Source organism: Rhinopithecus roxellana, chromosome 10 (assembly GCF_007565055.1).
Source record: "Rhinopithecus roxellana isolate Shanxi Qingling chromosome 10, ASM756505v1, whole genome shotgun sequence".
Lineage (NCBI taxonomy): Eukaryota > Metazoa > Chordata > Mammalia > Primates > Cercopithecidae > Rhinopithecus > Rhinopithecus roxellana.
In genome coordinates, this window is record NC_044558.1 from 62,542,774 (window position 1) to 62,565,847 (window position 23,074).

Genomic DNA, 23,074 nt, shown 5'->3' on the forward strand with positions numbered 1-23,074 from the left:
TGTAAGCCAATTAAACCTCTTCTCTTTATAAATTACCCATTCTTAGGTATTTCTTCATAGCAATGTGAGAATGAACTAATACAGAAAATTAGTACTGAGAAGTGGGGCATTGCTATGAAGATACCTGAAAATGTGGAAGTGACTTTGGAACTAGTTAATGGGCAGAGGTTGGAAGAGTGTGGAGGGCTCAGAAGAATACAGAAAGATGATTGAAATTTGAAACTCCCTAGAGACTGGTTAAATAATTGTGACCCAATGCTGAGAGTGATATGGACAATAACGTTCAGGCTGATGAGGTCTCAGATGGAGATGAGGAACTTATTGGGAACTGGAACAAAGGTCACTTTTGTTATGTGTTAACAAATAACCTGGCAGCATTGTGTCCCTGCTCTAAGGATCTGTGAAACTTTGAACCTGAGTGATGATCTAGGGTATCTGGCAGAAGAAAATTCTAAGCAGCAAAGCACTCAAGATTTGGTCTGGCTGGTTCTAACAACCTATGCTCGTGTGTGTGAGCAAGGAAGTGACCTGAAACTGGAACTTGTATTTAAAAGGGAAGCAGAGTGTTAAAGTGTGGAAAATTTGCAGCCTGGCCATGTGGTAGAAAAGAAAAGCCTACTTTCTGGGGAAGAATTTGCATAACTGAAAGGAAGGCAAATGTTGATAGCCAAGAAAATGGGGAAAAGTCCTTGAAGGCATTTCAGAGACCTTTGCAGCAGCCCCTCCCATCACAGATTTGGAGGCCTAAAGGAGAAGAATGGTTTCATGGGCCAGGTCCAGGGCCCCACTGCCCTGTACAACCTTGGGATACTGCTCCCTCCATCCCAGCACTCCAGCTCCAGCTATGGCTCAAAGGGACCCAGGTACAGCTCAGGCTGCTGCTTCAAAGGGGGCAAGCTGTAAGCCTTGGCAACTCCTATATGATGTTAAGCCTGCAGGTGCACAGAGTGCATTTTGAGGCTTGGGAGCCTCAGCCTATATTGCAGAGGATGTATGGAAAAGCCTGGATATCCAGGCAGAAGCCTGCTGCATGGGTAGAGCCTTCATAGAGAACCTTTACTAGGGCAGTGCAGAGGGGAAATTGTCAGGTTGAAGTTCCCACACAGAGTCTCCACTGAGACACTGCCTATTGGAGCTGTGAGAAGAGGGCCACCATACTCCAGACCCCAGAATGGTAGATCCACTGGCAGCTTGCACCCTCAGCCTGGAAGAGCCATAGGCACTCAATGCCAGCCCATGAGAGGCGATGTGGGGGCTAACCTCTGCAAAGCCACAGGGCAGAGCTGCTCAAGGCCTTGGGAGCCCACACTTTTTACCAATGTGCCCTGGATGTGAGACATGGAGTCAAAAGACATTATTTTGGAGCTTTAATATTTAATGACTGCCCAGCTGAGTTTCAGACTTGCATGGGGCCTGTAGCCCCTTTCTTTTGGTTGATTTCTCCCTTTTGAAATGGGAGTACTTACTCAATGCCTGTATCCCCATTGTATCTTGGAAGTAACTAACTTATTTTTTATTTTACAGGCGTATAGGGGGAAAAGACTTACCTTGTCTCAGATAGACTTTGGAGTTAACGCTCGAATGAGTTAAGATTTTAGCGGACTGTTGAGAAGGGATGATTGTATTTTACAGCATGAGAAGAACATGAAATTTGGAGTGGCCAGGGGGAGAATTATATGGTATGGATCTGGGTCCCCACAAAATCTCATGTCGAATTGTAATCCTCAGTGTTGAAGGTGGGGTCTAGTGGGAGGTGACTGGATCATGTGGGCAATTTCTCATGGTTTAACACTCTCCCCCTTGGTGCTGTCAGAGAATTTTTATGAGATCTGGTCATTTAAAAGTGTGTAGTACCTCCCTTCTCTCTCCCTTCCTTCTGCTCTGGACATGTGAAGTACTTGTTTCCCCTTTGCCTTCTGCCATGTTTGTAGGTTACCTGAGGCTTCCCCAGAAGTCGAGCAGATGCCAGCATCATGCTTCCTGTGGAACTGTGAAGTCTGTGGAAATGTAGAAGTGTGAAGTTTGTGTAACTGTGAGCCAATTAAACTTCTTTTCTTTATAAATTACCTAGTCTTAGGTGTTTCTTTATAGCAGTGCAAGAACAGACTAATAAACTATATTAATCAAAATATTGACCAGGCATGGTGGCTCATGCCTGTAATCCTAGCACTTTGGGAGTTGGGCAGATTGTGTAAGCTCAGGAGTTCAAGACCAGCCTGGGCAGCATGGTGAAATCCTGTCTTTACAAAAAATAAAAAAATTGGCTGGGCATGGTGGGGTACACCTGTAGTCCCAGCTACTTGGGAGCCTGAGGTGGGAGGATTGCTCGATCCTAGGATTTTTTTTGTATTTTTAGTAGAGACGAGGTTTCACCATGTTGGCCAGGCTGTTGTGAACCCCTGACCTCAGGTGATTCCACCTGCCTCGGCCTCCCAAAGTGCTGGGATTACAGGTGTGAGCCACCACGCCCGACCAATTTTATATTTTTAGTAGAGACATGGTTTCACCATGTTGGTCAGGCTGGTCTTGAACTCCTGACTTCAGGTGATCTGCCTGCCTTGGCCTCCCAAAGTGCTGGGATTATAGGCATGAGCCACTGCACCTGGCCAAATTGTTCTATTTTAAAGACACATGCATATGTATGTTCACTGCAGCACTATTTGCAATAGCAAAAAACACAGAATCAACCTAAATGCCCATCAATGATAGCCTGGATAAAGAAAATGTGGTACGTATTCATCATGGAATACTATGCAGCCATAAAAAAGAATGAGATCATGTCTTTTGCAGGAACATGGATGGAGCTGGAGGCCATTATCCTTAGCAAACTATTACTCAGGGTTCTCTAGTGAGACAGAACTAATGGAATATCTATATATCTATATCTATATCTAATCTATATCCGGGAGCTTATTAAGTATTAACTTACACAATCACCCATAATAGGCCATCTGCAGGCTGAGGAGCAAAGAGAGCCTGTCTGAGTTCCAAAAGGGAAGAACTTGGAGCCTGATGTTTAAAGGCAGGAAGCCTCCAGCACAGGAAAAAGATGTAGGCTGTAAGGCTGGGCCAGTTTCTCTTTTCACATTTTTTTCTGCCTGCTTATATTCTAGCGGCACTGGCAGCTGATTAGATTGTGCCCACCCAGATTGAGGGTGTGTCTGCCTTTCCCAGCCCACTGACTCACATGTTAATCTCCTTTGGCAACACCCTCGCAGACACAGACCTGGGATCAATACTTTGTATCCTTCAATCCAATCAAGTTGACAGTCAGTATTAACCATCACACAAACTAACACTTGTACAGGAAACCAAATACACATGTTCTCACTTATAAGAGGAAGCCGAATAATGAGAACACATGGACACATAGAGGGGAACAACACACACTGAAATAATCTGTATAACAAACCCCCCAGACACGAGATTACCTATGTAACAAATCTGCACATGTACACCTCAACTTAAAAGTTAAAAAACAAAACAAAACAAGCAAACATATAAAAAAAAGATCAGAGGCCACCCTGTGCAGGAGAGAATGCAGTGACTGCTAAGAAATATGAAAGAATTTTTTGGAGAGATAGAAATGTTTCATATCATGATTATAGTGTTATATGGATGTACATGTTTATCAAAATTTGTCAAATTGGACACTTAAAGTAGGTACAATATAATTACATGCAAATTTTCTCTCAATAACAGTGTAAAATATATGTGGTAAAGTCATCCTGGATTGAGGAAAGCTTGAACTGTCAGAGCCCCCATGATTGTTAACTAAGAAGTGGTAAGAACTTCTTCAAGAGTAGGAACCCATGTTATTGTCTCCAGAGGTGCTCACTAAGGGCAAATGCTCAGAGACTCTTGACTTTTGTAATGTTCTGCCCTGTTTCCAACCTTGTCTGAATTCTAACGTGTTATTACTTGTCATTCATCTCTACCTCTCTTTTGGGTTTTGATCTCTCTTTCTTACCTATTTCTCACCCAACCTGTGGGTCCTGGTACCGATTTTCCAATGCTTGCCCCATTCTTTGGAGGCTGCTCTTGCTTTCCAGCTACTGGCCTGATAATCTCTTTTCCATAAATTCTGACATATCCATCACAGTTTAAGTTCTCTTAATACAACTGTTCACCTGTACCTCCACCTAGCTTCAAAGATTAGACTTTTTTCTTGACTAGAGTCAGAAAAAACTTCCTCTAGAGTTGTGTTTTCGGAAGTTTTTCCTTTGTTCCAGGTGCTGTCTCCACCATCTCCATCTCTAACTTAGGTCCTGATTCACCTCTCAGATGGCTCTAGCCTGGAATTTCCAGGCTACTTCCCTCATTTGGACTTGAGGGTGGGTCAGCCTTTCTACAGGCATTATGGGAAGGTTGACATGGGTAAGAACTTTCATGTTAATACTTTTTTATTATTCACAACACTGCCCATGTAAGACTGGATGAGTATTTCCAATATTCTTCCTTTTTTTTTTTTTTTTTTGAGATGGAGTCTCACTCTGTCGCCCAGGCTGGAGTGCAGTGGCTGCATCTCAGCTCACTGCAAGCTCCACCTCCCGAGTTTATGCCATTCTCCTGCCTCAGCCTCCCGAGTAGCTGGGACTACAGGTGCCCGCCACCATGCCCGGCTAGTTTTTTTGTATTTTTTTAGTAGAGACGGGGTTTCACCATGTTAGCCAGGATGGTCTCAATCTCCTGACCTCGTGATCTGCCTGTCTCAGCCTCCCAAAGTGCTGGGATTACAGGCTTTAGCCACCGCGTCCAATATTCTTTCTAAAGGGCTGGTGTAATCCAAGAAAGTTATAGGAGAAAAACAAGTAAAACTGACACTCTACGTGGTCTTTATAAGAATTTAAGAAGGCCTTTAACATTGAAGTTAAAATCCTTCTTAGAAACAAGCGCTTGGTGCCACAAAGGAAACCAACACGCAGGCAGAAAATTCCTCAGCAAGGCAAATTTACTTCTGCAGAAGGGTGCAGCTTGTGCCAGTCACAACTGCAAGAGCACAGTGAGTGGGGTGGGGCAGGGGTTTTTATCCCTAATGTACTCGGCGCCCTACTGTTGTGTTCTTTCCCCATTGGCTGGGGTTGAACTGCACAATCTAAGCTAACTTGATTGCCTAATGATTGAAATTGAATACAGCTAACTAGGCAGGAAGGGGGAGGCTATCTGTTATGGTGTGAGGCATGTCTGGGCATGTCAGGGCACGGCAAGGACAGGAAGAGTTGTTTACAGCACGGGTAACTAGCAACAAGGAGGTAAAAGGAAGTCAGTCTTAAAAACAAAGGACAAGGGACTAGGGCCTTTTGAAGAGGAATTTATCATTTTTGACAATTTCCCCCTCTTAATTTTATAGTTTTTTCTCTTCAAAATGTCTCAGCATATCCCAGCTCTGTTGTTCTTCTTCGACATCTAAAAGGAAGAGTTTATCGGAAGAGGGCTGGGGAGAACTAAGGGAAGTTTTGGTGAGGGCTGTTTCTGTAAGTCTTTGCACTAAACCACAAATACAGGGTATGATACAGCATCCTACAAGAATGAGCACACCTGGCTGGGTGCGGTGGCTCAAGCTTGTAATCCCAGCACTTTGGGAGGCCGAGACGGGTGGATCACGAGGTCAGGAGATCGAGACCATCCTGGCTAACCCGGTGAAACCACGTCTCTACTAAAAAAATACAAAAAAAACTAGCCAGGCGATGTGGCGGGCGCCTGTAGTCCCAGTTACTCAGGAGGCTGAGGCAGGAGAATGGCATAAACCCGGGGGGGCGGAGCTTGCAGTGAGCTGAGATGCAGCCACTGCACTCCAGCCTGGGTGACAGAGGGAGACTCCGTCTCAAAAAAAAAAAAAAAAAAGAAAGAAAAAAAAGAATGAGCACGCCTATAACAATTGCAAGGGAGGTGAATATTGAGGTCATAATTCCTTTCCATTTCCCAAACCATTTTTCCATGAGGCTTGTAAAGGGGTTATTGATTCCAGAATTTTTGGCTAATTCATTTGATAGGGAGGTAAGGCCTTGTAGGGCTTTTTTTAAATTGTTCTTTCGGGGGCTGTGTTATTAGGAATAAAAGTGCAGCATTGAACTCCAATCATAACACAGATTTTGCCTTTCTCTGCTAACATCATATCAAGGGTTATCCTATTTTCCCAAGCCATCTGGCTGTTGGAGCCTAATTGTTCAGCTATTCCTTTGATGGCATCTCTTGTATAATTGACAAATCTCTACTGATTATAGTTGATGTAATTTATTCAATCTACATTTTCATTTATAGTTGACCACCAGAACAATGCTGACTCAAACCTTGCAGTTATTTGGTTTCAGGCCTTAAATTCATCTGGCACTCCTTGCAGAACTCCAATAGCATCTATATACACATGAAAGTCAAAAGACCTGTGGGGGCACTTCTTTTTTTCTGATTATCTTTCTTATTGTGTTGACGAGATGCTAGGGTGAAAGGGATGGCCAACTCGACTACAGCGCAAGTGCCACTACAGTTACTGGGCAGAGTACCCAATAGTGGTCTATTGCAGTACCACCATGTCTGTTTGGGGATGAACGAGGGCAGACTGATGGGTAAGCTCTTGGAAGGGCTTAGTTTCACTGCACCCAGCTAGGTCTCAGAGGGACATTAAATTCTTCCCTTGTCTTGCGAGACACGAGGTGAAAAACATCAGAAGTGAGAGGCCAGATGGTCCTCGGAGGATGATTTGCAGGGCCTTTGGCTTCTGGGAATAGCAGTGAGAGAGTCTTGCATGACTCATCACCCCAGGCAGTGGGGTTTTGAAAGAGAGCTACCATACAGCTCATGCCCAGTCTGTGAGAGGACCACCCAAGTGGAAAGGGGACAGCTTGGGTCTCTGGCTTGCCTGTCATACAAGCCAGGTTGTTTTTGTTTAGCATGTGAACAGAATATTTAATCCATTCCAGCCAAGCATTTGCATCTGTTTCAATTGCTATAGTTTGTTTTAAATCTTTAACCTCTACAATAGCTACTTTGGTTTTATCACTGGGTATATAATGAAAAAAGGTTTGGTTAGAGGAGAATTTAGGAGAGGGAGAAGGGGTGCAGGAGGTGGGGAAGCAATGAAGCATATTTCAAAGGATCCTATAGGGTCGTTCCCTGAGACTTCTGCTCCTATACCATATAAATGGCTTAATGAAGGGGAAGAACTCTGGGGAGCAGAGATGGTAATCTGTACTGGATTACATTGGTTCAGCTGACAACTGGGAGGAGTAACTCCTTTAGCAAAATAAATATATAGTTTTAGGAAACTGCAAGTACTAGTTGGGGTGGTCCATCCTTGCTCTTTAGTATTCCATAGAACATTGGACCAGCCTTGGCAGAGAAGCTCTGCGCTAGGAGGACAAGACTCCCAGTTCATACTGGAATCTTCATCAAAATTTTCCCAAACTAGCTTATCCCTGTTAACAAATGCCCAATCTGAGGAGAGCCAGGAAGGACAGAGATACTTTTCTGAGGTGGAGAGCTGCATTTGGCTTGACAAATCTCCACAAGGCAAGTGTGAAAGGTAATAGTTAGGGGTGAGCTTGACTAGGTTACATTAATAATGAGGGACTAACAATAGAGAGGGGTGGGAAAGAAATACAGAATAAGAGGGTTAAACCCACTTTAGCCTTCCTACTGGTAACAGTGTAAGGGTTGGGAATAATAGGATGTGTAATTTGGACTATCTGATTAACAGCTTGAAGGTCTTGCAGTAACCAGTATGACCCTTCTGGCTTCTTTACTGGCAGTATTGGAGTGTTACAGGAGGACATGCAAGTTTCGAGAAGCCTGTCATGGAGAAGACCTTCGATTACAGGTTTTAAATTTATCCTGGCTTCTAAGGGAATAGGTATTGTTTTCTCTTTACTACTTTACCAGGAGTTTTTAATTTAACATGAATCAGAGGGATCTGTAACTTTCCTTGATTCCTGTCTTTTGACCATACTTCTGGGTGAATGTGTTCCTCATCTGTGGTGGTGAGTAAGTTTAGGGAGGGGATACATTTTCCATGATTAACTTGGAGACCTAAGCCCAACTCTAGCATTAAATCTCTTCATAATAGATTTGTCCTTGCTTCTAGAATTAACAGAAATTTAGTATTAGCTGATCGGATTTATATTTGAGTTTTGTCTCCTCTAAAATTTTGCTTTTTTTTTTTGAGATGGAGTCTTGCTCTGCCGCCCGGGCTGGAGTGCAGTGGCCGATCTCAGCTCACTTCAGCTCACTGCAAGCTCCGCCTCCCGGGTTCACGCCGTTCTCCTGCCTCAGCCTCCCGAGTAGCTGGGACTACAGGCGCCGCCACCTCGCCTGGCTAGTTTTTTGTATTTTTTAGTAGAGACTGGGGTTTCACCGTGTTAGCCAGGATGGTCTCGATCTCCTGACCTCGTGATCCACCCGTCTGGGCCTCCCAAAGTGCTGGGATTACAGGCTTGAGCCACTGTGCCCGGCCTAAAATTTTGCTTTAAATCCTTCCCCTTTTATCCCTGAGATAAAAAGTTCTTCTTGTGAACAAGTTATACTGGATGGAATGTAGCAAACTGAGGAGTGAACTGCCCCTGAATCGATTAAAAAGGTAATAAGCTCGGGTTTAGGTCTCACCTCTAAATTTATCAAGGGCTCTTGGTGGGACTCGAGATAAAAAAGATAGAGACCCTGACTTCCCTAGTCTTCACTGAAAGCCATAAGTGGGATGCCTTTCTCTTCTTTTTCCCATTCGGGACATCGTCTTTTAAAGTGACCAATCTTGCCCGGCCTCCAGTTTTCTATTTTTTGTAATTTCTTTGTAATGTTTGGCCAATTGTTGGTGACAAAATAGATCCTTAACATTCCTTGTCCAAGGGCGTCTTCTGATTCTAGGCCAGTGTATTTTCTCATTTGCTCCTTGAGCCTTTCTAAGAATTCTATCGGTCCTTCATCTTTTCCCTGTCGTTTATTAAAGGCGTTGGTAAGATTTTGGGCATGGGGTACTGATTCTCAAATCCCTTTTATTATTACCTCTCTAGGGTCTTTCATATTTCCTCAATGGGCTATATTGTTGTTATCCCATTGAAGATCTTGGGCTAGGAATTTTTGTTCAGCTGCTGAGACGTTTGGACCGGGAGGGTGTTCATATTCCCAAATGGTCATAGTGGCCCTGTGTATCATGCTGCTTTCTTCTCCTGAGAATAAGATACCTAAGACAGACATTAACTCAGCCCAAGTATATACCTGGGATCCTAAAAACTGATCAATTTGACTGACCACTCCATGGGCGTCATCCAAGAGCAGCTTAAGATCTTTTTTCAGGTTTCAGATCTCTGAACTAGTTAATGGAGCATTTATAAAGCCAATGCCTCCTCCTCCAAGGGGTACTTCCCTTAAGGGAATGAGAGTTGGAGCAGACTCCTTGGAGGCACTGAGGAAAGGGAAATTTTGGATATCCTTTTTGCACTGCTCTATCTCACACTGAAGTCCTCTGAAAGGATGGCACTCAGGATTATAAAGGGGAGGAATAACATGAGCAGGGGAAGGGTCTGGGACAGCAGCTGCTTGAGGGAGAGGAAAGTTAGGGGGATTTGGTGGGGGAAGATGGTCTAGTGGGTCCCAAGGCATAGATTGCTCAGGGGTAAGAGTTTCAACTTCCTTAGGGGAAGCATTCTCTGACTTGTGTCTATCTTTTACAGCTTTTAGTGGGTAGAGAAGGACAGGTCCCTGTCGTCAGCACAAGGCATAGTCTATCTCTTCTTGGGAGACTGGACTATTAAAAGTTGACAGATCCAGCCTTCATTGAACCCAAATTTTGGCCAGAAAAATGGGAGTTTAAGGATAGATTCCCTGGTCCAAATGAAACAGCAGTATTTTATCATTTGCTGTTTTTTTTCTTGTGTTTGGTCCTTTCATTATCCTTCCAATATTCTAACATTAAGCCTAGGGGACTATCAGAATTATAAAAATATATAACATTTAAAAAAATTATAAAAAGTATTATTTTTATAATCTTTCTTATCTTTTGTCTTACTTGGTGTATTTCCCATCCTGAAGGAGGTTTCTTTCTGAGTCTGTGGGGCTCAACCTCACTTACTAGAGATTTCTTGCACCCTTTTCCTTAGAGGCTCAACCCCCATTACTGGAGATTTCTTGCACTTTTTCTCTATAGGCTCAACCCCCGCATTGGAGATTTCTTGCACTCTTCAGCTTTTGCTTTGTCCTTCTCTGGCCACTTTCCTCACAGGAATTTTCAGATCCCTCTTAGCATTGGTGGGTCAGTATAAACCCCACAACAGGCAAACCACCATAAGCCATATGAGGAGACCATGGAACCACAGATCTGGATTCCAGACTCACTTCACACTCAGTTGTGCATCTCATTCACACACTTTCAACCTCAAGGATGTCCCGACCACCAAGGAAATAATTCACTGCCCCCACAGCTTTTCTTACCTTGGTCTGTGCACAGCTGTCTGGTCACCATGGTATCTGTAGGCCTTTTCCTTCTGTGTTGCTGAGAGTCTGTGTTTATTCATCACACCAGGTGGGTCTCAATCCCTAGCCCCTGAGGCCACTGTAACAAGGCAGCAGGGTGAGTCTCCTTATGAGAGGGGACCGGAGACCCTTCCCCAGAGGAGAATGCAAATCCCAGATAGGCCCCCAAATTCTCAGGCCACTTAATGGAGGATAGCCACACCTCCAGAAAGCCCTTTTTGACTGCAACTCTCTCCATGCCTAGAGATAATCATTACTTCCTTACATTTCTTTACAAGGTACCACTTAACTGTGCATCCAATAAAATATAATTTGTTTTTCTTGCTTTTAAACTTAACTGGAATCTTTCTGTAGGCTTTCTTTTTTGGCTTGGGTTATTTTATTCAATAGTATGTTTTTAGATACATCAGTGACTGTGTAGCTGCACGTTGTTCATTTTGGCGCTATATTCTATTGTAGGACTTGTACCAAAATTTATCTATTATACTCTTAATGGACATTTGTTAATATTAATGGGTTAATAGGTTAATAGGTTTGGGGATTGTCAGCAATGCATCTATTAACAGTTTGTTTGTTTTTTAAATAATTATCCTGGGGCATATGCATGAGTTTCTTTAGTGTTTATATGTGGCAGTGGAATTGCTGAGTCCTAGGACTTGCATATCTTCATACTTGCCAAAATGTTTTCTAAAGTGGTTGCACCACTTTCACTCCTACCAGCAGGTTATGAAAGTCCTCATTATGTTAGTTTTGTCAGGCTTTACAACTTTTGGCTGATCTTATGGATGCATAGTGGTAACACACTGAGGTTTTAATTTACATTTCCCTGATTACTAATGTGGTTGAATTCCCTCTCATATTTTCATTGCCACTTGAATTTATTCCTTGTAAAATTCTGGTTCAAGCTTTTGACCATTTTTATGGAGCTTTCAGTAAGGATTCACATGAGTTCTTCATCTATTCTAGATACCAAGTATACAAATTCTTAGTCATTATATGTGTTACAAATGTCTCTTTTCACTTTGTGGCTTGCTCTTCTTTAGTACCTTTTATAGAACAAAATTAATAGTTTAATGTGATTACTTTATTTTTCTTTTTCTTTATGGCTAGTGGTTTCTTTTGATGGTGTTTTAAAAAAACTTTGCTTATTCTGACATAATAAAGATACCTTTCTATATTTTAACCTTTTTTTTTTTTTTTTTTTTTTTTTTTGAGATGGAGTCTTGTTCTGTCACCCAGGCTGGAGTGCAGTTGTGTGATCTCAGCTCACTGCAACCTTCGCCTCCCAGTTTCATGTGATTTTCTCGACTCAACCTCCCTAGTGACTGGGATTACAAGTGCACACTGCCAGACTTGGCTAATTTTTTGTATTTTTAGTAGAGACAGGGTTTTACTATGCTGTCAAGACTGGTTTCGAACTCCTGACCTTGTGATCTGCCTGCCACAGCCTCCCAAAGTGCTGGGATTATAGATGTAAGCCACCATGACCAGCTACATTTTTTTTTTTTTTTTTTTGAGACAGAGTCTTACTCTGTCACCTGGGCTGGAGTGTGGTGGCATGATCTCGGCTGACTGCAACCTCCGCTTTCCAGGTTCAAGTGATTCTCCTGCCTCATCCTCCCAAGTAGCTGGGACTATGGGCACCTGCCACCATGCCTGGCTAATTTTTGTATTTTCAGTAGAGACAGGTTTTTACCATATTGGTCAGGTTTGTATCAAACTCCTGACCTCGTGATCTGCCCTCTTCTGCCTTCCAAAGTGCCCCAATTTTTTAAAATTTTTTTTTTCTTTTTTTCTTGTTGAGACAGAGTCTTGCTCTGTTGCCCAGGCTGGCATGCAGTGGTAAAATTTCTGCTCACTGTAGCCTCAACCTCCTAGGCTCAAGTGATCCTCCCACAACAGCCTCTCAAGTACCTGGAACTACAGGGGTGTGCCACCATACCTGGCTAATTTTTTAATTTTTTGTAGACATGGGGTTTTGCCATGTTGTCCAGGCTGGTCTCGAACTCCTGAGATAAAGTGATCTTCCTGCTTCAGCCTCCCAAGATGGTGAGACTATAGGTGTGAGCTATTGTGTCCAGACTCATCTAAACAGTATATTTTGCTTTCTGTTTAGTTCTATAATCTATTTGGAATTGATTTGTGTGGATGTTGTGAGGTAGGGATTACATTTTTTTTGTTTGCCATATGATTTTTATATTTTCCAGAATGATTTATTAAAAAGTCTACTCTTTCTCCACTGTTCTTCATTGTCATTTTTATGATAACTCAAGGGTCTAAATACATGTAGGTCTCTTTCTGATTATCCTACGTTATTCCATTGGTCTGTTATTAGTCCATATTTGCATCATTAACATGTTTTAATTAATATTTCTTTATATTAAGTCGATATTTGATAGAGCAAGAATTCTTACTTTGTTCTTTAACGATGTTCTTGGCTAATGCATTTGTTTAATTTTGTAAATATTTTGTCATATTTCATTAAAAAACTGTTGGGATTTTTTTTGCTGGGCAAGGTGGCTCACGTCTGTAATCCCAGCACTTTGGGGGGCCAAGGCTGGCGGATCACAAGGTTGAGAGTTGGAGACCAGCCTGACCAATATGGTGAAACCCTGTCTCTACTAAAAATATAAAAATTAGCCAGGCATGGTGGCGTGCATCTGTAATCCCAGCTACTCAGGAGGCTGAGGCAGGACAATTGCTTGAACCTGGGAAGCAGAGGTTGCAGTGAGCTAAGATCGCACCACTGCACTCCAGCCTGGGTGACAGAGTGAGACTCTGTCAGACACATACACACACACACACACACACACACACACAAAACTGTTGGGATTTTAATTGCAATTGCTTTGACTCTGTAGCTCAGTTAGAGGGTAATTTGCATCTTTACAATGTTAACTCTTCCAAAACAGTAGTATAATATCTATTTCATTATTTGAGTCTTATTTTATATCTTTCAAAAGGGTTTCATAGAAGTCTTATACATCTTTTATTATATTTAAAGCAGTACTTAAAAATTGTGACAACATTGTAATTGGTAACCCTTTAAAATTAAAAAAACTTTTTAATTGATGGCGTGTAGAAATAAAATGAATTTTTATGTTTCTATTCTATCACGCCACTTTGCTTATTAATTCCAACAGGTTATCTGTAGATTACTGCAGATTTTTTGTATACAATCATCTATGAATAAAGTCAATTTTGTTTTTTCCTTTTCAGTCTGCATAGTGTTTATCTTTTTCTTGTCTAACGTTGTTGGCTAAGAGCTATGGCACAATGTTGCTAGAATTTGACCTGGCAATCATCTTTGTGTTATTCATGATTTCAAAGGCAAAGTTTCCAATGTTTTATCAGTATGTAGGATGTTTGCTCTAGGTTTTTGTAGATACTTTGTCAGGTTGAAGAAGTTTCATTTTATTCCTAGTTTGTTAATAGTTTCTTAAAAAATAATAAATGGTTGAACCAGTTTACAATCCCACCAACAGTGTAAAAGTGTTCCTATTTCTCCACATCCTCTCCAGCACCTGTTGTTTCCTGACTTCTTAATGATTGCCATTCTAACTGGTGTGAGATGGTATCTCATTGTGGTTTTGATTTGCATTTCTCTGATGGTGAGTGATGATGAGCATTTTTTCATGTGTCTGTTGGCTGTATGAATGTCTTCTTTTGAGAAATGTCTGTTCATATCCTTTCCCCACTTTTTGATGGGGTTGTTTGTTTTTTTCTTGTATATTTGTTTGTAGTTTAACCATTATGGAAAACAGTATGACAATTCCTCAAGGATCTAGAACTAGATGTACCATATGACCCAGCCATCCCATTACTGGGTATATACCCAAAGGATTATAAATCATGCTGCCATAAAGACACATGCACACATATGTTTATTGTGGCACTATTCACAATAGCAAAGACTTGGAATCAACCCAAATGTCCATCAGTGACAGATTGGATTAAGAAAATGTGGCACATATACACCATGGAATACTATGCAGCCATAAAAAAGGATGAGTTTGCGTCCTTTGTAGGGACATGGATGCAGCTGGAAACCATCATTCTTAGCAAACTATCACAAGAAGAGAAAACCAAACACCGCATGTTCTCACTCATAGGTGGGAACTGAACAATGAGATCACTTGGACTCGGGAAGGGGAACATCACACACTGGGGCCTATCATGGGGAGTGGGGAGGAGGGAGGGATTGCATTGGGGAGTTATACATGATATAAATGATGAATTGATGGGTGCTGACGAGTTGATGGGTGCAGCACACCAACATGGCATAAGTATACATATGTAACAAACCTGCAGGTTATGCACATGTACCCTAGAACTTAAAGTATAATAAAATAAATAAATAAATAAATGGATGTTGAATTTTATCCAACGCTTTTTCTATAACTATCTGGGTATTCATATAGTTTCTATCCTTTTTCTGTTAATGCATTAAATTTTAATGATTTATTTTTCCCATTTTGGGAAAAAAAACTTTTCCCACTCTCTTACAGTCACTCAACAGAACATTTCGGACACCAGATTTTATAGTGAACACCAACTGGGTGTCCTTTAACTTACCTCAATTTTATTTATTTATTTATTTTTTAAAATTTGAGACAGAGTTTCACTTTGTTGCCCAGGTTGGAGTGCAGTGGTATGATCTCAGCTTGCTGCAGCCTCTGCCTCTTGGGTTCAAACAATTCTCCTGCCTCAGCCTCTCAAGTAGCTGGGACAACAGGCATGCACTACCATACCTGGCTAAATTTTTATATTTTTAGCAGAGACAGGGTTTCATCATGCTGGCTAGGCTGGTCTTGAACTCTTGACCTAAGTGATCTACCTGCTCTGGACTCCCAAAGTGCTGGGATTACAGGCATGAGCCACCGCATGCAGCCTCTAACTTACCTCTGTTCTGACGTGCTCTACCCGGAGGTGGCATCAGGTCCCACTGGTTGAGGGTCCAGTCCCATGAGGCTCCCTGCCTCCTTCAGGTGCTAATCACATGTAATAGGTTGTCATCTATACTTCTGATTGTTGCTAAGAGAACAGGTTTGTTTTCTGACATGCATAGAAGCCAATACTATAACAGCAGCTTTTGAGAAAAGAATGGCTTTATTGCGAGGCCAACCAGCAAGGAGATAGGAAGTGCAACTCAAATTTGTCTCCTTGATTTGGGGTCTGGCGCAAGTCCTAAGTGGTTGGAGGGCAAAGGAAAGTATTAGGAATGTTGGCTTGGCAGGGTCTAATTGGAGGGCTTCAAATTTGACCATTTATGATAAGGTATGTTTAGGTGGATTTTAGATCTGGATATTCCTGGCCAACAGACCCCTCACTTCTGAAAGGGTTCCAGTATTCAAGTTCTGGTAATGTTCTGGTGTTCTTGGTTCCATGGGGAGGAAACATTGGTTCTGAGTGTTGTTAGATGTCAAATCTTTTCTATTGCATATGCCTGGACTACATGATTCACAGTTTTGGCTGTTATACATACGAGGCAACTTGACATTCTGTTATCAATAAAGTAGGGCCAGTTTACATGACCAACCATATATTGGGGGCTCCCACAATCCCCTCCTAGTTTTTTATTAATTTGCTAGAGCAGCTCAGAACTCAGGGAAACACTTTACTTTCATTTGGCCATTTATTACAAAGGATATTTTAAAGGATACAAATGAACAGCCAGATGAACAGATACACAGGTTGAGTCATGGAAGGGTCCCAAGTGCAGGAGCTTCTCTCCAGTGGAGTTGGCGGGGTGCCACTCACTCAGCAAGTGGATGTGTTCTTGTTGTTGACAAAAAGAGTCAAACTCTGTACAATATTTTAAGAGATTTATTCTGAGCCGAATATGAGTGACCATGGCCTGTGACACAACCCTCAGGGAGTCCTGAGAACATGTACCGAAGGTGGTCAGGGTACAGCTTGGTTTTATATATTTTAGGGAGACATGAGACATCAATCAAATACACATAAGAAATACATTGGTTTCGTTCAGAAAAGTAGGACAACTCAAAGCGCAGGGTGGAGGGGGCTTCCAGGCCATAGGTAAGTTTAAACATTTTCTGATTGACAATTGGTTGAGTTTATCTGAAGACCTGGGATCAAAGGAAATGTTCAGGTTAAGATAAATGATTGTGGAGACCAAGTTTTATTGTACAGAGGAAGCGCTCAGATAGGGGACTTCAGAGAGAGCAGGTTGTAAAATGTTTCTTATGGAACTTAAAAGGGTGCCTGGCTCTTAGCTGATTATCTCCTGGATCTGGAAAGGAAGGAAGAAAAACAAAGGGGAAAGGGGATTCTCTATAGAATGTGGATTTTTCCCACATAAACTTTGCAGGGCAATTTCAAGGTATGGCAAGGAAATATATTTTGGGGTTAAATATTTGTTCCTTGTCTCGTAATGTTATGCCAGAGTCAGATTGAAAAGCAAGTCACAATATATAGGGTCAAATAAACCCATCTGATGAGAATTTATGGTTTGTAGGACATGATTCCCTAGACCCCTTAGGTAGAAATTTGGGCAAGATAAAAAATCAGAGCTTAGTCCTCATTGTTCACCAACCTGGTATCTCTGAATATTTCCTTTTGGGTTTTATGGAGGCTTCATTATCTTTGTTATATAGGCATAACTGTGTATTACGATGTAATCATTCATGACTACTAATGAAGCCTCTGTACAAACATTGGTGATCAACTCAATCTTCAGCTCCTCTCCCCTCCCTGGAGGTTGGGGGGTGGGGTTGAAAGTCCCAATTCTTTAATCGTGCCTTGTTAGCATACAAAAGATACACTTATAACTCCATAGATTCCAAAGATTTTGGGAGCTGTGAGCCAGCAACTAGAGACTGAGACCAAAAAATGAAAAAAGAGACTGAGACCAAATATATATATATGTATTTCTTATTTTACCACAATACCAAACCCATGTTTAATAAACATTGCATTTCTGGAGCAAATCCAGTGTTATCATTATATGTTACTCTTTTCATTTATTGATGAATTTGGTTTGTTAGTTTTAAATTTAGGACTTTTGTAATAATGTTCACAAATGAGATGGACCTGTGATTTCCATTTTTTCTTACAGTCTTTGAAATGTCCTGAGATCATGGTATCATTGCTAGGCTAATCTCATAAAAAGGGTTGGAAAATCAACCTTTTTCTTTTTTTGTTGGATATTTTATATAATACTAAAACTATTCATTTCTTAATTATTTGATATAATAGAATTTACTGGAATTTATTTTGAAGAAGGATTTTAATTACTAGCTGAATTTATTTAATGTTTATAAGACTATTCTTTCTGGTTTCTTTCTTTTTTTTTTTTTTGAGATGGAGTCTTGCTCTGTTGCCCAGGCTGGATGGAGTGCAACGGCACAATCTTGGCTTACTTCAAACTCCACCTCCCAGGTTCAAGTGATTCCCCTGCCCCAGTCTCCTGAGTAGCTAGGATTACAGATGCAAGCCACAATGCCTGCCTAATTTTTGTATTTGTAGTAGAGACAGGGTTTCACTATGTTGGCCAGGCTGGTCTCGAACCCCTGACCTCAGGTGATCTGCCTGCCTTGGTCTTCCAAAGTGCCGGGATTACAGGTACATGTCACTGTGCCTGGCCCTGGTTTCTTTTTAACTTTTAAGTTCAGGGCTACATATGCAGGTTTGTTGTATAGGTAAACTTGTGTCACGGGGTTTGTTGTACATCTTATTTCCCCACCCAGATATTAAGCCTAGTAATCATTAGTTAGTTTTTCTGATCCTCTACCTCCTCCCAACCTCCACCGTCTACCCTTCACCCTCCAATAGGCCCCAGTTTGTGTTGTTCCCCTCTGTGTGTCCATGTGTTTTCATTATTTAGCATCTACTTATAAATGAGAACATGTGGTATATTGTTTTCTGTTCCTGTACCAGTTTGCTAAGGATAATGGCCTCTAGCTCCATCCATGACCTGCAAAGGACATGATTTCATTTGTTTTTATGGCTGCATGGTATTCCATGGTGAATATGTGCCATATTTTCTTTATCCAGTCTATCATTGTGGGGATTTAGGTTGATTCCATGTCTTTGCTGTTGTGTATAGTGCTGCAGTGAACATACACGTGCATGTGTCTTTATGACAGAACAATTTATATTCCTTTGGGTAATATACCCAGGAATGGGATTGCTGGGTTGAATGGTATTTCTGTCTGTAGGTCTTTGAGGAATCGCCATACTGTCTTCCACAGTGGTTGAACTAATTTACACTCCCAACAGTGTTTAAGCATTCCTTTTTCTCTGCAACCTCACCAGCATCTGTTATTTTTTTTTGACTTTTTATTAATAGCCCTTCCGACTGGTGTGAGATGGTATCTCATTTTGGTTTTGATTTGCACTTATTTGATGATTTGTTGCGGGAAGTCAGGAACCCCGAATGGAGGGACCGGCTGGAGCCATGGCAGAGGAACATAAATTGTGAAGATTTCATTTTAATATGGACATATATCAGTTCCCAAAATTAATACTTTTAAAATTTCTTACGCCTGGCTTTACTGCAATCTCTGAACATAAATTGTGAAGATTTCATTTTAATATGGACATTTATCGGTTCCCAAAATTAATACTTTTATAATTTCTTATACCTATATTTAATCTCTTAATCCTGTTATCTTCATAAGCTGAGAATGTACATCACTTCAGGACCACTGTTGTGTTAAACTGTACAAATTGATTGTAAAACATGTGTGTTTGAACACTATGAAATCAGTGCACCTTGAAAAAGAACAGAATAACAGCAATTTTCAGGGAAACAAGGGAAGACAACCATAAGGTCTGACTGCCTGCAGGGTTGGGCAGAATACAGCCATATTTTTCTTCTTGCAGAGAGCCTATAAATGGACGTGCAAGTAGGGAAGATATCACTAAATTCTTTTCCTACCAAGGAATATTAATAATTAAGACCCTGGGAAAGGAATTGCATTCCTGGGGGGAGGTCTATAAACGGCCACTTTGGGAGTGTCTGTCTTATGCAGTTGAGATGAGGACTGAAATACACCCTGGTCTCCTGCAGTACCCTCAGGCTTACGAGGATTGGGAAACCCTGCCCTGGTAAACTTGAGCTCAGGCCAGTTCTCTGTTCTCGAACCCTGTTTTCTGTTGTTTCAGATGTTTATCAACACAATATGTGCACAGCTGAACATAGACCCTTATCAGGAGTTTTTGATTTTGCCCTTTGCCTTGTGATCTTTGCTTTGTCCTTTGCCTTGTGATCTTTATTGGCCTCAGAATCATGTGATCTTTGTTCTCCTTTTTGCCATTTGAAGCATGTGATCTTTGTGACCTACTCCCTGTTCGTACACCCCTTCCCCTTTTGAAGTCCTTAATAAAAATCTGCTGGTTTTGTGGCTCTGGTGGGTATCACAGTCCTACTGATATGTGATGTCACCCCCAGAGAACCAGCTCTAAAATTTCTCTCTTTGTACTCTTTCTCTTTATTTCTCAGACCAGCCAACACTTAGGGAAAATAGAAAGAACCTATGTTGAAATACTGGGGGTTGGATCCCCCCAATAATGATTAGTGATGATGAGCATTTTGTCATGTTTGTTGGCTGCTTGTATATCTTCTTTCAAGAAGTGTCTGTTCATGTCCTTTGCCCACTTTTTAATGGGATAGTTTTTTTCTTGTAAATTTGTTTAAGTTTCTTATAGATGCTGGATATTAGATCTTTGTCAGGTGCATAGTTGCAAAAATTCTCTCCCATTCTGTAGGTTGTCTGTTTAATCTGTTGATAGTTTCTTTTGCTCTGAAGAAGCTCTTTAGTTTAATTAGGTCCCACTTGCCAATTTTTGGTTTTGTGGCAATTGCTTTTGGGAACTCAGTCAAAAATTGTTTTTCAAGGCCAATGCCACAAATGGTATCTCTCAGGTTTTCTTTTAGGATTTTTATAATTTAAGGTCTTACATTTAAATTTTTAATCCATTTGAGTTAATTTTTATATATTGTGAAAAATGTTATATATTGTTAATTTTTATATATTGTGAATAAGGGCCTGGTTTTATTCTTCTGCATATGGCTAGCCAGTTATCTCACCACCATTTGTTGAACAGTGACTCCTTTCTCCTTGGCTTGTTTTTGTTAACTTTGTTGAAGAAAAGATGGTTGTAGGTGTGCAGTTGTATTTCTGGGTTCTCTCTTCTGTTCCATTTGTTTATGTATCTGTTTTGTATCAGTACGGTGCTGTTTTGGTTGCTATAGCCTTATTGTATAGGCTGAAGTTGGGTACAGTGATGTCTCTGGCTTTATTCTTTTTGCTTAGGATTGCTTTGACTATTTGGGCTCTTTCTTGGTTTTCATATGAATTTTAGAATAGTTTCTTCTAATTCTGTGAAGAATGTTAGTAGTTTTTTTTTTTTGTTTTGAGATGGAGTCTCACTCTGTGACCCAGGCTGGAGTGCAGTGGCGTGATCTTGGCTCACTGCAACCTCTGCCTCCTGGGTTCAAGTGATTCTCCTGTCTCAGCCTCCCAAGTAGCTGGGACTACAGACACATGCCACCACACCGGGCTAATTTTTGTATTTTTAGTACAGACAGGGTTTCACCATATTGGTCAGGCTGGTCTCGAATTCCTGGCCTCAGGTGATCCACCTACCTTGGTTTTCCAAAGTGCTGGGATTACAGGCATAAGCCACTGCACCTGGCCTGAATGTTAGTAGTTTGATAGAAATAGCCTTCAATCTGTAAATTGCTTTGGGCAGTATGGTCATTTTCATGATATTGATTCTTCCAATCTGTGAGCATGGAATGTTTTTTGTGTTGTCTCTGATACTTTCCAGCAGTGTTTTGTAGTCTTCTTGCAGAGATCTTTCACCTCCTTGGTTAGCTGTATTCCTAGGTATTTCATTTTCTTTGTGGCTATTGTAAATGGGATTGTGTTCTTGATTTAACTCTCAGCCTGGGCATTATTGGGTGCAGAGATGCTACTGATTTTTGTACATTGATTTTGTGTCCTGAAACCTTGCTAAAATTGTCTGTCAGTTCCAGGAACCTTTTGGTAGAGTCTCTAGGATTTTCTTTTTTCTTTTTTTTCTTTTTCTCCTTCCTTCCTTCCTTCCTTCCTTCCTTCCTTCCTTCCTTCCTTCCTTCCTTCCTTCCTTCCTTCCTTCCTTCCTTCCTTCCTTCCTTCCTTCCTTCCTTCCTTCCTTCCTTCCTTCCTTCTTTCTTTTGTTTTGAGACAGAGTCTCTCTCTGTCGCCAAGGCTGGAGTGCAGTGGTGTGATCTTGGCTCACTGCAAGCTCTGCCTCCTCGGTTCACACCATTCTCCTGCCTCAGTCTCCTGAGTAGCTGGGACTATGGGCGCCCGCCACCATGCCCGCCAAATTTTTTGTATTTTTAGTAGAGATGGGGTTTCACCAAGTTAGCTAGGATGGTCTCAATTTCCTGACCTCGTGATCTGCCAGCCTTGGCCTCCCAAAGTGCTGGGATTACAGGCATGAGCCACCACGCCCGGCCCCTTTAGGATTTTTTAAAGATAGACTCAATCATCAGCAAAGGGAGATAGTTTGACTTCTTCTCCAATTTGGATGTCTTTTATTTCTTTCTCTTGCCTGATTGCTCTGGCTAGGACAGTACTATGTTGAATAGGAGTAGTGAGAGTAGGCATCTTCATTCTGTTCCAGTTCTCAGGGGAATGGTTCCAGCTTTTACCTGTTCAGCATGATGTTGGCTGTGGGTTTGTCATAGGTGGCTCTTACTATTTTGGGGTATGTTTCTTTGACGCCTGGTCTGCTGAGGGTTTTTTTTTTTTAAATCATGAAGTGATGTTGGATTTTACTGAAAACTTTTTCTGTGTCTATTGAGTTGATCATATAGTTTTTGCTTTTAATTATGTTTATGTGATGAATAACATTTATTTATGTATGCTGAACCAACCTTGCATCCCAGGAATAAAGCCTACTTGGTTGTGGCTTTAACTAAACCACAAGGGTTTAGTTAAAACTCACCATAGCGGTGAATTAACTCTTTGATGTGTGGCTGGATTCAGTTTGCTAGTATTTTGTTGATGATTTTCACATCTATTTTCAACAGAGGCATTGGCCTGGCATTGTCTTTTTTTGTTGTGTCCTGCCAGATTTTGGTATTATGCTGATGGATGGCTTCAAAGAATGAGAGAAGTCCCTCCACCTTGATTTTTAGGAATAGTTTCAGTAGTATTGGTACCAGTTCTTCTTTATATATCTGGTAGAATTCGTATGCAAATCCATGTGGTCCAGGGAATTTTTTGGTTGGTAGGTTTATTTTTATTACTGATTCAATTTCAGAGCTTCATACTGGTCTGCTCAGGGTTTCAGTCTCTTCCTGACTTAATCCTGGCAGACTGTGTGTTTCTAGGAATTTATCCACTCCTCTAGATTTTCTAATTTGTGTGCATAGAGTTGTTCATAGTATTATCTGAGGATCTTTTGTGTTTCTGTGGCATCAGTTGCAAAATATCATGTTTGTCAGTTCTGATTATACTTATTTGGATCTTCTCTTCTATTTTTCTTTGTTAGTCTAGCTAGTTGAAACATTTTCTCAGCATTTACTTGTCTGAGAAGGATTTTATTTTTCTTTCATGTATGAAGCTCTGTTTGGTGAGATATGAAATTCTTGGTT